The 11,169-nt window shown below is 71.1% G+C and overlaps 1 pseudogene; it reads right to left on the bottom strand.

Moving 5' to 3' along the window:
• Positions 1 to 1,604: 1,604 nt before the first annotated feature.
• Positions 1,605 to 8,866, bottom strand: LOC114806182 (annotated as a pseudogene).
• Between the last annotated feature and the right edge of the window lie 2,303 nt (positions 8,867 to 11,169).

The following is an 11,169-nucleotide window of genomic DNA, read 5'->3' on the forward strand; positions in this document are numbered from 1 at the left end:
CGGGCTCCACCCACTAGGCCGCACCGCTCCGGTACAAAACACCTCTATTGTCCCGGGTCCTCCCAAGCGTTTAGTACGGCGCTCTGCGGCCCGTAAGCGTTCAGTGAATACCCCGGATCGGTCGGCCCCCTCCCCTCCGGCGGAGACGCGACTCGGAGGAGAAGCGGCGCGGCGTGGCCGGGGAGAGCCCGCGCCCGGGCGTCCCGAGGACCCGACTCCGCCCGCTCGTCTGCCGCGTGACCTCGGGCCGGTCGCTTCCCTTCTCCGGGCCTCGGTCTTCTCCCCCGGAAAACGGGGGAAGGGGAGACCGCCAGCCCCTCGTGGGACGGGGGCCGCGTCCGACCCGGTAGGCTCGGATCCACCCCGGCGCGGGGTGCGGTGCCTGCCCCGTAGTGAGCGCTTAACCGATGCCACGAGCCGGTGGGCCCCAGATCGGGGACCCTCGGGGTGTCTGGGCAGAATTCGGCCCCCGCCGCCCGAGGACCGGTCTCACCCAAAGAGGCCCAGATTGTCCACGATTCGAACACGGGCCCTCGGGGGTCTCCCGGGGGATTATCCGGAAACCGGACCCCGGGGGTCTCCGTGGGAGTGGACGGACGGAGCGCGGACCCCCCCCCCCGCCCCGCCCCGCCCCCTCCCCGGGGCGGAGGCGGCCATCCCGTCCCGCTCCCCTCCCCGACGCCAACGGGGAGCGCGGCTCAGCCCGCGGAGCGCGGGCCCGGCCGTCGCGAGGTCCCGGGTTCTCGTCCCGGCCCGGCCCCGCCGCTCGTCTGCCGGGTGACCTCGGGCCGGTCGCCTCACCTTACCGTAATTACGATCAATTACTATCATTCTCCCTGCGCCACGTTCCGGCGCGGCAGCCCGCCGGGTGACCTCGGACCCGTCGCCCGACTTGTCTGGGCCTCGGTCTCCTCCTCCGTAAAACGGGGACGGGCCCCCTCTCTGATAGTCGCGGCGTCTGTGGAGCGCTCACTATGCCCCGGGCACCCTACTGAGCGCCGGGGCGGATACGAGCCCGTCGAGTCGGACCCGATCCCCGTCCCACCTGGGGCTCTCGGTCTTCGCCCCCGTTTTCCAGAGGAGGGAACCGAGGCCCGGAGGGGGGAAGCGACCGGCCCGAGGTCACACGGCAGACGGGGCGGCGGAGCCGCCGGGAGGAGAGAACCCGGGCCCGGGCGCCACCCACTAGGCCGTCCTCCCGCTCGACCCGGGACCGTTTGGGGTCAGCGCCCGGGACCGTCGCACCACCGCCTCTCCCCGTCCCGCTCGGAAACCGGCGGCGGGAGGGGGTCTCCGTGGGTACGAAGCGGGGCCGGGGGGAGAAGGGGGTCCCGGCCGGGAAGAGGGGCCCCCCCCCCCCCCCCCGACCCCCCTCGCCCCGGACCGTGGGAGCGAGCGAGGGCGGCGCGGCCCGGTGCGGCGGCCTGCCTTGTGACCTCGGGCCCCTCGCTTGACCTCCCTGGGCCTCCTCCGTCAAGCGGGGGTGACCCCCCTCCCCCCCCCCCCGACCCCCCGGCCGACCCGTGGCCGGGGGGAGGCCAGCGACCGGGACCCCCGCGCCCTCCTCCCGGCACGTCCCGGGGCGGCCGCGTCTCGCTCCCGGCTCCTCCTCACGTGGGCTTTTTATTCGTTTCTCTCTTTCCAAGTCCACCGCGATGCCAACCGGGGGGCGGGGAGCGGGGAGGGGGCGGCGCCGGCGGGGGGGAGGGAGGCCGGAGGGGCCGGGGGGCCGGGGCCGGGTCACACTAGCCGCTGGACGATGACGGCGTTGAGGAGGTCGGCTTCCTTGAGCGTCTGGCTCTCGTCCGTGAGCTCTTTGTTGGGGAAGGTGGTGGTCAGGACGAAGCCGGCGGAGGCCATGGCCGGGCACGCCGCTACGATGAAGAGGCGGACGTCCCGGATCCTGCGCGGGGGGCGGGGGAGAGACCCGAGCGGTCAGCGCGGCCGCACGGCCCCCTTCGTCTTGGGGAGACTGAGGCAGGCACGGGGGGGCGGCCCCCCCCCCCCCCCAACTTGTGGACCGCGACCACCCCCCCAAAACCACTTTTTCTGTGGTCTCTGTCGGGCGCTTCCTCTGTGCCCGGCCCTGGACCTGAGCGCCGGGGCAGATACCGAGAGGATGAGGACGACGAGGATGAATCGTCGGGGCGTCCGTCGGGCGCCCGCTCCGTGCCGGCCGCCGTGCCGAGCGCCGGGGCGGATGCGAGCGGATAATAACGGTAACGACGTATTATCACATCCCCTCGGCACCGCACCCGTCCGCTCAACTGTATGTACTTTCATCATCTCGTTAACGAGATGGACATCGCCTCGATTCTATTTAGCTGCCATTGTTTTTACGAGACGCCCTTCCCCTCGACTCTGTCCGTCGCCGTCGTTCTCGTCCGTCCGTCTCCCCCGATCAGACCGCGAGCCCGGCGAACGGCGGGGACCGTCTCTATCTGTCGCCGGCTCGTTCGTTCCGAGCGCTCGGTACGGCGCTCTGCACGTGGTGAGCGCTCGATAAATACTACTGAACCGACTGTTCAGATTAGGGATTATCGTCACCTTTGATATCGTCGGGCTATCCGTCAGACGTCTGCCGGGCGCCCGGCACAGCACCGGGCGGCGCGACGCGTACGGGACGCCGAGGGTGACGTCGACGATCGGGGTATTCGGTGAGGACTTGGGCCGTGCCCGGCAGCACGCCGCGTGCCGGGGTAGAGGCAGGCGGAAAACCGCCATCGTTACACGTTGAGCGTCTCCTCCATCCCGGCGCCGTACCGAGCGGACGACGACGATCACCGTGTTATTAAAATTACCTAATTCCCGTTACGGGACTGACGCGTCCGCTACGTGCCCGGCGCCACGCTGAGCGCGGAGGAAGATACCAGCCAGTAATGGAACGATCGCTCTCGCGGTATCCGTTAAGCGCTCACTGCTAATCGGCGGGGTGGATCCGAGCGAAAGGGGCGGGAACGCGGTCCCCGTCCCCGTGGGGCTCCCGGTCTCCGTCCCCGTTTTCCGGAGGGGGGGGAGCCGAGGCCGGGTGAAGGGAAGGGAGCGGCCCGAGGCCGCCCCGGAGCTGGCGACGCCCAGGGCCGGGGGTCGGGGGCCGGGTCCCCGGGGGGTCGGGGCGGGGTCTGACCTGTGGCTGTGGTTGAACCTGTGGACGAGCCTCCGTCCGTCGACGAGGCGCACCTGGACGTTGGTGGTGGGCTGCGACTCGTCCACGTCCGGGCCGGCGGGGGCGGAGGGGCGGCGGCGGCGGCGGCGGCGGTGGGGGCGGGGCCGGCGGCGGTGGGGGCGGGGCCGGCGGGGCCGGAGGGGGCGGGGGTCTCGGGCTCCCGGCGCGGGCGGCGGGGCGGCCCCCAGCCCGCCGGCCTCCGAGCTCAGCAACCTGAGGGGCCGTGCTGCGGGGGGGGGGACGGGAGGAAAGGGGGGACGGGGCTGAGGCCGCCTCCCGCACCCACCTCCTCCGGGGACCCTTCCCGGGCTACTCCCCCCTCCCGGACCCCTTTCCGCCCTCCCCGAAGCCTTCCAGGACCACCCTCTCCTCCTCACCCCCTTATCCTCCCCACCCCCGCCTCCTCCCGCCCCCCCGCCGTCCCCGGGAAGCCTTCCCGGACCGCCCCGCGGCGCTCCGCGCGAAGGGGACCGTCGGCTCCCCGGGGGCGGGGACGGCGCCGCCCGCCGCCCGCCGCCCCGTCGGACCCTCCCCGCCCCGGGCGCTCGGTCCGGCGCCCCGCGGCCGGGAGGCCCGTCGGCTCCTCGGAGGCGGGGAGCGCGGGTGGGGAGAGCCGGCGCCCGGCTGCCGGTCCTCCGGCCCCTCCCCGGCGGGCCGCTCACCTGCCCAGCTTCTGTCCCTGGCCCGTGAAGGCCCTGAAGGAGCCCTTGGGCTTGACGAAGTCTTCGTCGCGGTGGTCCTCCATGTCCAGGTTCACCTGCCCGCCCCTCGCCAGCCGACGCAGCTCGGCCCGGGACCTCCTGGGGAAGGGGAAGAGGACGCCTTTCTTCCGGGGGACCCGCCCGGCCGGTCTGCCCCCGGGGGACGGGGGGCTGCGGGGGAAGGGGCGTGAGGCCCCACGCGGGTTGCGGGCGGCCATCGGACGCTTCGACGGAGTGACCGACCCCCCCCCCCCCGCCCCCCGAAGGGGCCGCGCGCCTACCCTCTGCGGATGGACTCGAGGAAGTGTGCGTTGGCGGGGTCCTGGTAGGCCCGAGCTGGCCCTGGTCCAGGCTGAAGCCTCCCTTCCACAGCTTCAGCACCACGTGGACCTGGCACACGCGGGGGCACGCGGTGGGCCGGGCCGACGCGGACGGACCCCCTCCCGCCCGCGGGACCCCGCGCCGTCCCCTCCCCGCGCTTGGTCCGGTGCTCCTTAGATCCCACCCGGTGAGGCGGGGGAGGAGGCGGCGGCTACTCACGTCCTGCCCGGCCTGTTTGCTGTTGCCTCCTCCTCCCCGGCCACGTAGGCCGACTCCTCCTGCGGGCCGGCGCCCAGGCGGTACCCGCCCCCGGCGAACGGCTGGGGGAACCCAACGTGGCGGCCGTCGGCGGGGGCCGGGCCTCCGGCCTCCCGCCCTCAGTGCCCGTCGGGCCTCCCGGATCCCCCGGCCTCCCCGGCCTCCCCCGCACCTTGGGCCTGTTGGTCCCCCGGCCCCCTTGGCGGGTCGGTCGACGGCCGACGGCCCCGTGTTCCTTGGCCCCGCGGAAGAGGTCCTCACCAGCTCGTTGGGGCTACGCTTGCGCGGGGGGCCCACGATCTGCTGACCGCTGCGCTCCGAGCCCCCGGCGTAGAACCTGGAGCCCCCCGCCGCCCCCCGGCCCGGCCCCCACAGGCGGACGTCGGCGGGCGGGCCGGGGACCGCCCCCCGGCCCCCCCCCGGCTCCTCGAGACTCTCCCGATCGCTCGGCGCGGCTCCTCGAGGGCGGGGATCGCGTCCGCTCACTCTAGCGGACTCTCCCCGGCGCTCGGCGGGGCGCTCTGCACGTAGGAGACGGTCGGCTCCCGCGAGGGACTCCCCCGGACTCCCCGAGCCCGCGACACGTGCTCCGCGCACGCTAGGCGTCCGGTGAACGCCACCGACCGACCGAGAGAGGCGGGGGGGGGCTCCGCGGGGGCGGGGATCGGGCCTCTCCCGAGCGTGCGGCGCAGCGCCCGGCCCACGACGGCGCTCGGCAGGGCGCTCCGCCCGCGGCGGGCGGGCGGTAGGCGCCGCCGGTCGGCTGGGCCGGCCGAGGGCGGGAGAAGGGTGGGACGGGGGCGGGGGAGACGCCCCGAGGGAGGCTTTTTACCTCTGACCTTCCTCTTCCTCCTCCTCATCTTCTTGGGCGTGCACGAGGTCTCTGAACGACGTCACCCCCTGTGTTCGCTGGAAGACAGCGGGAGGGATGAGGTCGGAGACCCGAGCGGCCCCCGGCCGCCGGGTGACCTCGGGGCGGTCGTCCCGCGTACGGACGGTCACGGCGGTGGTATCCGGTAAGCGCTTACTACGTGTCCCGGACCGTAGTGCTGGGGGAGATACATCGAGATCGCATTGATAACGATAGTAATCGGGGGAGTTGGCGGGTGCCAGGCCCTGTACCGAGGGCTGAGGTGGAAACAAGCAAAACGGGTCGGGCGAGTCCCCCGTCCCCACTTTAGAGAGAGGGAACCGAGGCCGGGACCGAAACGACTCGCATAAGGTCCACGCGGCGGGCAAGGGGAGCCGGGACGAGAACCCGGGCCGGGACTCTACCCGCTGGGCCGCTCTGCCTCACAGACAGACCCCCCCCCCACCTCCCCGTCCCTTCGCGCCTCATCCGAACGCTGCCCCAAAAACCTCCCTCCCGGCGGCCTTCTTCAACCGTCGGCTCTCCAGTGGCTTCTTCCCCGCCGCCTCAAACACCGCGTCTCTACGACACCCCCTGTGGACGCCCCCCCGGCTGCCTCCGCCCCTCCTCTCCAGACTCCCCCAGCGAGTCCGTCTCACCTCTCCTCTGAGTCCGTCCCGGGGCGCCTCCGGTCCGGCTCCCGTCCCCTCCCCTCCCCGGCGGCCGCCCCGCCGGAGGTCGCCGACCGCCTCCTCCTCGCCCAATCCTCCGGCCCCGACTCCATCCGGGTCCTCCTCCGCCTCCCCGCCGGCCGGGACCCCGTGGCCCACCCCCTTCTCCCGGAATCCTTATCCGACCTGGGCCTCGCCGACCCCGTCCTCTCCCGGTTCTCCCCCCGTCCGTCCGTCCGTCCGTCCGTCCGCTTCTCCCTCAGCCCCGGGCGCCCTTCTCTTCTCCGTCTACCCCGACTCCCCGGAGAACTCCCGGTTCCCTCCCACCGCTCCCACCGCCCCCGACGTGGACTATTCCCAATCTCCCTCTCCACCGTCTCCCATTCTCCTCCCGCCTCCGGGACGTCTCCGCCGGGAGGTCCTCCCGTCGCCTCCGGCTTAAAGCGTCCGAGCTCCTCGTCTGCCCGCCCGAACCCCGTCCTCCCCCGGACTTTCCCGTCGCCGTAGACGGCGCCGCCGTCCCGCACCTCGCTCCTCCTCCGCTCCTCTCTCTCGACCCCCTAGTCGATCCGTCATAGATCCTTGGGTCCCCACCTGGCGCGTGGCTCAGATCAATAGTAAGCGCTTAACAAATACCAACATCATCAGATCCGCCCTGTCCCCCCCCATCCAACCGGCTCCCAGGTTAATCCAGGCCCTCGTCCTCTCCCACCTGGAGCCGCCGTATCGGCCTCCTCCGCCGACCTCCCGCCTCTCCTCGCTCCGGTCCAACTTCACTTGGCTGCCTCCCTCCTCAAATCCCGCAGACGATGAGTCTCCCCAGCTTCCGAGCCTTACGGCAGGCCCGCCTCCTCCTCCTCCTCCTCCTCCCAGGGCCTCCCCGACCGCGCCTCCTCCCGTCTCTTGGTGGGCCGACCGGCTCCTCTCTTTCCTCCCCCGTCCAGCCCCGCTCCGTCCCCCTCCTCTCGTTTTCTCACTCCCATCCCCTTGCCGTCTCCCCGTCTAGACGGTCGCTCTCGGGGGCCGGGGACGTGTCATCCACTCTGCTGTGCTGGACTCTCCGGGCGCTTAGTACGGTGCCCGGCTCCAGCAGGAGTCGCGTCAAGACCACCGAGGGGGCGGCTGGTTCTGCAGCCCTCGGTTTCCCGCACCTCGGAGAGGGGGTGCGGAAGAGGAATCCGTGAGGGGGCCTGGGGGGGGGGGGGGGGGTCCTCACCTGTGGGGGGGCTCACGGGCCGGTGCCGCCCAGGGGCTGGGGGGAGGGGCACGATGTCTTCGTCCCCTCCGTCCTCATAGAAGCTGGCAGGGCGATCTGAAATCGGGGACCCCCGACCCCCACACGGCTTGGCCGCAGGTCCACCCCCCTCCCCCCCGCCCCCCCCGTCCCCGTACCCAGCCTTGGCCCCATCTAAGTGGCGGGTCGGTGGCGGGGGGATCGAGCATATTTAGGAGCCCCTTTCTGCCCCAGTTGGTGCTTCCTATGCCCTAAGCACTGTGCTAGGCGGTGGGATGGGCAAGGATCTGGCGGGACCGCCAGGCCCCCGTCCCCCCCACGGGGGGCTCCCGGCCGGGGGGGGAGGGCGGGACCGGGACCATTTCCGTCCCTGGAGGGGCCGAGCGTGGACCGAACACTGTGCTGAGCGCTGGGATGGATACAGGCTGCTGGGACCCAGCCCCTCCCCCGTCCCACACGTGGCTCTCGTCTTAGCGGGGAGGGGAAGCGGGCGGACAACGATAATAATAACGCTGCTATCTGTTGAGCGCTTACTAGGTGCCGAGCACTGTTCTAAGCGCTGGGGGAGACACGGGGAATCAAGGTCGTCCCCCGTGGGGCTCCCAGGCTTCTCCCATTTCCAGATAAGGGTCACTGAGGCACCGAGAAGAGAAGTGACCCGCCCCACGTCACCCAGGCCGCCAGGTGGCCGAGCCGGGATTCGAACCCGTGACCTCGGACTCCAAGCCCGGGCTCTTTCCACTGGGCCACGCTGCTTCTCTAGGATCAGGATGATGCATGGTTGGTGCTGACTGTGCTAAAGAGAATCGAGGGGGCCCCAGTGGCCACCCCCCCCCCGTTGGGTGCTCACTATGAGCTAAGCGCTACGCCAAGCGATGAGCTGGATAGAATCAGATAATAATAATCATCAAGTTGGTATTTGTTAAGCGCTCACTCTGTGCCGAAGCACCGTTCTAAGCGCTGGGGGGGAGACACGGGGGAATCAGGTCGCCCCCCGTGGGGCTCCCAGGCTTCATCCCCGTTTTCCAGATGAGGTCACTGAGGCCCAGAGAAGTGAAGCGACTCGCCCACAGTCGGCCGACGAGTGGCCGAGCCGGGATTCGAACCCACGCCCTCGGACTCCCAAAGCCCGGGCTCCTTCCACTGGCCTCGCTGCCTTCTCTATCATGCGTGGTCGGTGCTCACTGTGAGCTAAGCACTGCGTTCCCAGTCAGTAAAATGGGGACGGAGACCGTGAGCCCCACGGGGGGGGGGGGGCACCCCATGACCCTGCAGCCCCCCCTGCGCTTAGAACGGCGCTTGGCACCTGGGAGGCGCTTAGCAAGGAGCCACCCCAGCAGCAGCCCTTACGACGGCGTGGTGCTTACTACGTCCTAAGCGCTGCGCTGGATGGAACCCGGGGGGGGGGAAACGACTTGTCCAAGGTCTCTCTGTCGCCCCCCCCGGGCCCCGCCCCCTCACTTCCGGTGGGGGGGCGGGGACGCTGCGGATCCGGGGCTCCCCTCCCTCCCCGCGCGCGCCCCCGGCCCCCCCCCCCCCCGGGACGCGCGCCCCCGGCCCCACCTGCAGGTCCCCGCCCGCCGACTCGAGGAAGAAGCGGGCGCGATCCTCCTCCGCCCCGGTCACCGCCACGAACTCCCTCAGCGCCTCCTGCCGCTCCGCCATCTTCCGCGCCCGACGCCGGAAGCCGAAGCCGGCCGCTTCCGGGTCGCTCGCTTCCGGTCGCCCGCTTCCGCCCCCAAACCCTCCGCCGGGCACGCGGAGCGCGTCTGCGCCTGCGCGCGCGCCTGCGCGCCGGGACTCCCCTCCCCCCCCCCCGACCGCCGCGCCACCTGCTGGTCGAAAGGCGGAACCGCCCGCCCCGGGACCGACCGATGCCCCCGCGCCCGGAACGAGTTCACAGGCCCGAAGTGGGGTGACGGGCGTCACTACAAATTGAGAAGCAGCGGGGCTCGGTGGAAAGAGCCCGGGCCTGGGAGGCAGAGGTCGTGGTTCAATAGTATTTCTTGAGCGAGCGCTCACTACGTGCAGGGCACTGATTGAGCGCTTGGAATGGGACCCGATCGGTTAACAGATTGAGACAGGCCCTGACCTTTGACGGGAGACGGACAGACAGGAACATTAGCAATAAATAGAAATCGAGGGGAAAGAACATCTCATTAAGACGATAGCAGATAAATAGAATCAAGGTGATGTACATCTCTTTGACAAATAAACAGGGTGATGAAGATGTAGACAGTCGAGCGGACGCGAGTACGGCGCCGAGGGGGATGGGAAGGGAGGGGGGGAGGAGGAGAGGGAAAAGGGGGGAGGAGAGGGTTTAGCTGCGGAGAGGTGAAGGAGGGGGAGAGGGAGCAGAGGGAAGAGGGGGCTCGAGTCTGGGAAGGCCTCTCGGAGGAGGCGAGGCACCTGCGGCGAGGCACTTCACTTCTCTGGGCCTCAGTTCCCCCATCTGGACAATGGGGAGGGAGACCGGGGAGCCCCGCGTAGGACGGGGACCGGCGGCCAACCCATTTACGGTGCCCGAAACACAGAAACGCGCAATAATAATATTCGATGGGGGACGGGGGGGGGGGGGGGGGGGCTCGTATCCGACACCCTCTGTGTCGGATGGGAATTCTCCCTAGCGCTCAGTCCAGTGCCCTGCCCCAAGGAGGTGCTCGAAAATAGCAGCGATGGGTCGACGGTTAACAATAATAATAATAATAATGTCGGTATGGTGTAAGAGCTTACTGTGTGCAGAGCACTGTTCTCAGTCAATCCCCATTTTCCAGATGAGGGGAACTGAGGCCAGAGAAGCGAAGTGACTCGCCCCACGGTCACCCAGCTGACGAGTGGCAGAGCCGGGAGTCGGACCCGTGACCTCCGACTCCCGAAGCCCGGCTCTTCCCGCTGAGCCCCGCCGCTGGCCCCCCGCGCCCCGTTGCCCCTCCGTGGCTGAGGCCTCCGAACCTCCAGAGACCGACTTGGGGCGGCCTCCCCGGAAACCGCCCAGAGGCCGGCGGCGGTCTCCGGGCCGTTTCCAGGCCCCTCTCCCGGGGAGGTCGGTTGACCTCGGGGGCCGCCCGAGAGGAAGGGAATATCTGACGGCGGACGTCGGGCGGGTGACGGTCACGCGGTCGTCCGGTCGGCGCCCGGCCTCCTCCCCCTCCCCGCGGCCCAGTTTTCCGCAAGATCCGAGGCGGGCAGCCGCTTCCTCTTCCCCCGAGCCCCACCGGCGGCCGGCGGGTCCGTGGGCTCGCCGCGTCGGGCGGTCGGGAGGGCGGTAAGTCGGTGGCCGCCCCCCGCCCCCGCCCCCCGGACCTCGCGGCCGGCATGGCTCCCCCCAGGCCCGGGGCCGTGACCTCGCTGACCCTCCTGGCCGGCGTCCTTGGGCTCGGTGAGCGACCGCGGCGCGGCGAGGGGTCCGGCGGGGACGGGGTGGATACGTGTGGGGCGGGGGGCGTCCGGCTGGGTCACCTCTCTCCCGAGCCCCGGCGCTCGGCACGGGGCTTAGCGGCTAGGGAGGGTCCAGTACGGTTGGCAGACGACGGCCCTGTCCAGGAGGACCGTCCAGTCTACTGTGGGCGGAGCGGCCGGCATGAGCGCTTGGGAGAGTTGCGCAGACACCGTCCCCGCTCTCGAAGAACTGCCGGTCTACCGTGGGCAGGGCGCTGTATCCGAGCGCTTCGGGAGAGTCCCGTGGAGTTGAGCGGGACGCCGTCCCGCCCCCGAGGAGCTGACCGTCTAGGGGAGGAGACTTGGGTTTCGGGAGCCGGGGCCGGGCCGGACCCAAGAGCCGGGTCGCCCGCGCCCCGACCCGGGGCCGTCACGGGAGCCGAGACGCAGGAGGGAAGCGGGGCGGCCTAGCGGGAGGAGCCCCGGGGCCCGGGAGTCAGAAGGACCCGGGTTCTCGGCCCGGCTCTATGCCCTGGGGCAGTCGCTTCCCTCCTCTGGGCCTCAGTTCCCTCCTCTGTGAAAATGGGGAC

Source organism: Ornithorhynchus anatinus, chromosome 21 (assembly GCF_004115215.2).
Source record: "Ornithorhynchus anatinus isolate Pmale09 chromosome 21, mOrnAna1.pri.v4, whole genome shotgun sequence".
Taxonomy (NCBI): Eukaryota; Metazoa; Chordata; class Mammalia; order Monotremata; family Ornithorhynchidae; genus Ornithorhynchus; species Ornithorhynchus anatinus.